Genomic DNA, 6,167 nt, shown 5'->3' with positions numbered 1-6,167 from the left:
CACAAGGCCGATTTTTAATGTGAGGAGTGAAGGGATGGGGAAGGGAAAAAGGGGACCAGCTCCCGAGAGGTGGGAAATGGGAGCTGGTTAATGGTCAGACATGTGGGGTTGCCCCCACATCTGGTCTTTGCTAGTCATAGCTTGCAGTATCTGCCGGAACAGATGGTATTTATTTGCTCCCCCACTGAGCAAATTAGGCACAAGGCCGTTTTTAATGTGAGGTAAAAACCAGCTCCCCTAAAAGTAGGCAAAAAGGGGGCACTCTGGTTACCAAAAATAATAATTGTCCCAGTATAGAGGGTTTCCCCTCCATTGACCGGTACAAACTATCCCAAGTGCGGCATCTGCCGGAACAGATACTACACTTTGATCTTGGCCAAAAGGCCAAGAAAAAAAAAGAGCTTGAGTTGGTGTTTATTTGCTCCCCCACTGAGCAAATTAGGCACAAGGCCGTTTTTAATGTGAGGTAAAAACCAGCTCCCCTAAAAGTAGGCAAAAAGGGGGCACTCTGGTTACCAAAAATAATAATTGTCCCAGTATAGAGGGTTTCCCCTCCATTGACCGGTACAAACTATCCCAAGTGCGGCATCTGCCGGAACAGATGGTATTTATTTGCTCCCCCACTGAGCAAATTAGGCACAAGGCCGTTTTTAATGTGAGGTAAAAACCAGCTCCCCAAAAAGGGGGCACTCTGGTTACCAAAAATAATAATTGTCCCAGTATAGAGGGTTTCCCCTCCATTGACTGGTACAAATTATCTTAAGTGTAGTATCTGCCGGAACAGATGGTATTTATTTGCTCCCCCACTGAGCAAATTAGGCACAAGGCCGTTTTTAATGTGAGGTAAAAACCAGCTCCCCTAAAAGTAGGCAAAAAGGGGGCACTCTGGTTACCAAAAATAATAATTGTCCCAGTATAGAGGGTTTCCCCTCCATTGACTGGTACAAATTATCTTAAGTGCAGCATCTGCCGGAACAGATGGTATTTATTTGCTCCCCCACTGAGCAAATTAGGCACAAGGCCGTTTTTAATGTGAGGTAAAAACCAGCTCCCCTAAAAGTAGGCAAAAAGGGGGCACTCTGGTTACCAAAAATAATAATTGTCCCAGTATAGAGGGTTTCCCCTCCATTGACTGGTACAAATTATCTTAAGTGCAGTATCTGCCGGAACAGATGGTATTTATTTGCTCCCCCACTGAGCAAATTAGGCACAAGGCCGTTTTTAATGTGAGGTAAAAACCAGCTCCCCTAAAAGGGGTCACTCTGGTTACCAAAAATAATAATTGTCCCAGTATAGAGGGTTTCCCCTCCATTGACTGGTACAAATTATCTTAAGTGCAGCATCTGCCGGAACAGATACTACACTTTGATCTTGGCCAAAAGGCCAAGAAAAAAAAAGAGCTAGAGTTAGTCAGTCGGAGAGTCAGTCTGGGAGTCAGCAGAAGAGTAGAGTCGAGAACAGTTGAGTTGGGTTGAGTTGAAGTCAGAGTCCTTTGAAAGCGAAAGGAAAGAACATTAAACTATGTAGATCCGATTTTGAATTCCTGACGTCATCATCATTCGACCAATCCAATGAATAAAGAATCATAATTGCGTTTTTTAATAAAAACTGTTGTCATGTGTCATGTTTCAACACTCAAAAGGTAACTCTGTTCAGTTCTCCTGCTTTCTAACTGACTACAATATGGTGGTCCTCAAGTCCAAATTGTTGTAAGGGGTCATGTGACATATATACTTAAAAAAGGCAGAATCAAAAAGAAGAAAAGGGAAAAGGGGAGAAGAACGAAGGCGTAATTCAATAATACTAACATCAATATGAAAAGAGGGAAGATACCAGGAAATACTTACACAGAAGAGGTGGGAGGGCGAGTGGAGGTAAGAGGTACGAAATTATTGTCTAAAAATTGTATCATATTTGCTTTTAACTTCCTACCTACCCTTAATTATTAAGTTTTTTTTTATATTTCAATTATATTTCTTAGTCAGATACGAGAGGTGCAGAGTCGGGAGTTGAAGAACAGTTGAATTGGGTTGAGTTGGAGTCAGAGTCCTTTGAAAGCGAAAGGAAGAACATTAAACTATGTAGTTTTTTTATATTTCAATTATATTTCTTAACGAGCGTGAATTAGTCACGTTTGGAAAACACACTTCTGACGTCATAGCGAAGGATGATTCTCAATATAGGAGCTAGAGTCGGGAGTTGAAGAGTTGAGAACAGTTGAGTTGGAGTCAGAGTCCTTTGGAAGAGAAGGAAAGAACATTAAACTATGTAGATCCCAAATTTGAATTGCTGACATCCTCAGCATTCGACCGCTCCAATGAATAGAGAATCATCAATTGTGTTTTTTATAAAACTGTTGTCATGTGTCATCTTTCAGCACTCAAAAGGTAATGTGCTAATCATCTTATAATGAACGTTGTTATAGGTTAGAAGCATATGTTGAGAGTTGTTTTGCTGTCAAAAGCGTGTGCATAGCCATCTGAATTGGTCACGTTTGAAAAACACACTAATGACGTCATAACGAACGAATTATGATTCTCAATATAAGAGCTAGAGTTAGTCAGTCTGAGTCAGAAGAGTCGGGAATCAGTCAGAGAGAGAGAGAGAGAGTTGAGAGTCTGTCAGTTGGAGTCAATGGTCAGCTGGCCCTTTGGAAGCGAAGGAAAGAACAGTAAACTATGTAGTAAGTAAGGTTAAGAATGACCATAAAACCAACATATATAATATATATATATATATATATATATATATATATATATATATATATGTTACAGGAAAAAAGGCTGGAGTCAGAGTCCTTTGGAATCGAAAGGAAGAACAGTAAACTATGTAGTTTTTTTTATATTTCAATTATATTTCTTAACGAGCGTGTCAAATTTTATTTTCAGCTATTTTTTCACAACTTCTCCCAACTTTAGTCTTCTTTTCTTTTTGCCCGTGTGTGTCACAGGAAAAGGGCTGTCCCCTTTCCATGTAAATAAGAAGAACATTTGATGAGTGAAAATGAGATTAGGATAAGCCGAGACTCGAACCTTGTAAGCAAGATTAAGAAATAGAATGTTAGAAATTGGAATGTTAAAAGGGTCTATTGTTAAATTCTGTTAGAAATAGTTAGATATTGTTTATATCGTAAAAAGAATTGATTGTTCATTCTTTTACGAAACTGAATATTAAAAAAAGTGAAAATGAATATTAGAAATGTCAGCTAAAAAGAATGAACACTACAAATTAAAAATATATTGTTAAAAAATAAGTTAGGTAAAAAAATAGGTTAGGAGAGGATTCTTTGTTTGCAGAAGTGTGTTTTGGACAAAACGTGTGCATAGCCACGTGAATTGGTCACGTTTGGAAAACACACTTCTGACGTCATAACAAAGGAGGATTCTCAATATAGGAGCTAGAGTTAGTTAGATACGAGAGGTGCAGAGTCGGGAGTTGAAGTGTTGAGAACAGTTGAGATGGGTTGAGTTGGAGTCAGGGTCCTTTGGAAGCGAAAGGAAGAACAGTAGACTATATAGATCCCAATTTTGAATTCCTGACGTCATCATTATTCGACCGGTCCAATGAATAAAAAATCATCTTTGTGCTTTTGTAAAACTGTTGTCATATGTCATCTTTCAACACTCAAAAAATAAACCTGTTAAACATCTTATAATGAACATTGTGTAACCCTTACTAGATTAAGTATCTCCCCTCCTGTGTGTTAAGAACTTGTGTACATCTCCATTAAGTATATATATGAAGTCCCAAGCATCCCAGAACTATATAAATATCTTCTCTCCCTCATCATCACTATCGTTATGCCTGTATTTCATGAGTCCCTTTATATATGTGCCCTAATATGTACTCCCCCGTCATCTTTTTAAATATATACCCGTACTACACAACATCATCATGTCTAAAAGAGATGCAATGTTCACCAAGCGAGGTCGGAGATGCGCCGCTGTGCAACTTATGCTCATTATGACAACAGGACCATTGCCAGCACCTTCAAAATGCATCATTGGCTTGCTACGAACATATACATGCTCATTATCGATCCAAGTTATAACAACAGGACCATTGCCAGCACCTTCAAAATGAGACGTGCATAGAGAGATGAAAACAAAGTTTCCGGCTACGGTTATGGTCTTTGAAGAGTAGGGTTATCCCCTGGTGCCGTCAGGTGGCCGCTGGGTGTAGCAGCAGGGCTCGGCGCCAGTCCACAAGTCTAAAGAGACCTAGGCTTGGCTTCAGACGAAGTGTTACGACTTTGTACTCTTCTCTCTCTGGTACCTATTGTTCTCCGACCTAAACCCGACTGTTTCATTTGGTTATACCTCGAGAAAATTATATGGCATAATCGGTTCTCGTCAGATCACCGAAGTTAAGCAACGTTGAGCCTGGCTAATACCAGATGGGTGACCATTTGGGAATTCTAGACGCTGTATGTGCTCTCCGCTTATCTCGGCATTGTTTCCAGTCGTCTTGTACCTCAACTTACCACTGGTATGCAACAATGTTGACCCAGGAGAGGCGTGATTAGAGATTGTGCAACTCTTGCCGCACAAATTTCACGCGCAGGCACCCTTACAGTGGGTATCCATAGTCTGTCAAGACTAAAGGAAGCCTTGTACCTCGAGAACATCACCGACTTGACCTCCCACAACACCAAAGCCAGCCTGATCACCGCCACTCGCCGAGTATTCGCTGAGCTCCCGCGGGTGTTTGTAGAAAAGGTATGCTCCTCGTCCCAGACCTGTATCGAAGTAGTGATTGAGGCTGAAGGCGGCTACATTGAATAGGTATCAACTCTACTACATAATCAAGTTACCCGAATTGATTTTTTCAAATAAAATAAAGCTGCCGTGTTGTTCAACTCTGTACAAAATAACTTTCTCATTTCTCCATAGAGTAGTATTTATGACTCAACGGGTTACTGGATATCTATTTAATTATAAAACTCAAATGACCTTGTAACGGGTGTTTAAATCCAATATCCGGTTTACGACTTCCGGTTGCGCATGCATACATAAAAAAAATAATCAACGTGACAATAAAATGTATTGTTTTCAGCGTCTCAATTAATTTTTGTTGGAGTTTTTTGCATTTAAATTATCCAAATAAACAATTGTTAATACTTTCTGCATTTTTTTACATCGTTCATTTCCGTATTACGTTTAAGTTATTTTAACGCAATTTTCTTACAAATATAAATCTACTTTAATTCGTTGACAACCATAAGAGAATTTTACAACGGCGATTAACCAACCGCCTTCATTTTTTAAATTTATTCTCCATTTTTTCATTTCTTAAAAAACATTCACACATTTTCTTCTACACTACCAACATAAATAAATAACCCCGAAAATATATTTTTTTAATTTGCGTTACACATAAATAATCAACGTGACAATAAAACGTATTGTTTTACTGTGTAGGTTTTCAGCGTCTCACTTGTTGTTGGGTTTTTTTTCGCGCTTAAATTAAAGGTTATATCAAAATTTGAATTTTATTTGAAGTATATTGGTATCTGTTCAGTGCACATTTACCTATAAGTATGCCAAACCACTTATAATTCAATGGCTGTAGGTTTGTTTTTTTGTTTCAAAAATAAACAATTATAAACAGAACGACCCTATATTCTTTTTCATTTCAATATACTTTCAAATAAATGTTCCTGTTATGTCACAAAAAACTATTTTCTTTACGTTACAAGTGTCACGCTCATATATTAATTCCATAGCTAATATAATATACTGACCCAACGGGTCACGAGTACTCTAGTGTTAATATAATATTATGTCGTTTAATTACCGTAGTAACCGATAGCAGTTGAAATTGGGAAGTTTTAAAATGATAGTGTTGCGGACCAGGATATATATACACCACTTATCAAGGCCTGTAAGCCACTCGGGGATAAGGGTTATTGCATGTATAATACGTTAGTGTTTTTCGGACCAGGATATATAAATAACCTAACTCGCTACAAGAAAAATAATGAAACGAATTGAATGAAGGAAACAAAGAACTGAAATGCTGGAATAAAATAAACATGTCGTTTATTTTCTGTTGAGAAATGAAAGTCTTGGGTGTACACGTGTTCATTCGGCCGTTGACGACTACGCACATGGAAGGAAGGGAATGCAATAAAGCAACGCGAAGTGGCAAGCCGGCCTGTAGAAAGA

The 6,167-nt window shown here is 38.5% G+C and overlaps 1 non-coding gene and 1 pseudogene across 1 annotated transcript; both read right to left on the bottom strand.

The window, feature by feature from the left end:
• Positions 1-202: 202 nt before the first annotated feature.
• LOC145271871 (U2 spliceosomal RNA) lies at positions 203-396 on the bottom strand. Its single transcript, XR_013866121.1, has one exon. It is a non-coding gene; the product is annotated as a U2 spliceosomal RNA (small nuclear RNA).
• A 786-nt stretch (positions 397-1,182) lies between these two features.
• On the bottom strand, positions 1,183-1,395 carry LOC145271771 (U2 spliceosomal RNA; annotated as a pseudogene).
• Between the last annotated feature and the right edge of the window lie 4,772 nt (positions 1,396-6,167).

The sequence above is a fragment of the Euprymna scolopes genome, chromosome 46, assembly GCF_053919585.1.
Source record: "Euprymna scolopes isolate OS-2025 chromosome 46, ASM5391958v1, whole genome shotgun sequence".
Classification (NCBI taxonomy): domain Eukaryota; kingdom Metazoa; phylum Mollusca; class Cephalopoda; order Sepiida; family Sepiolidae; genus Euprymna; species Euprymna scolopes.
Note: the sequence above shows the minus strand (reverse complement) of the source record. Positions and strands in the feature narration are given on the sequence as shown.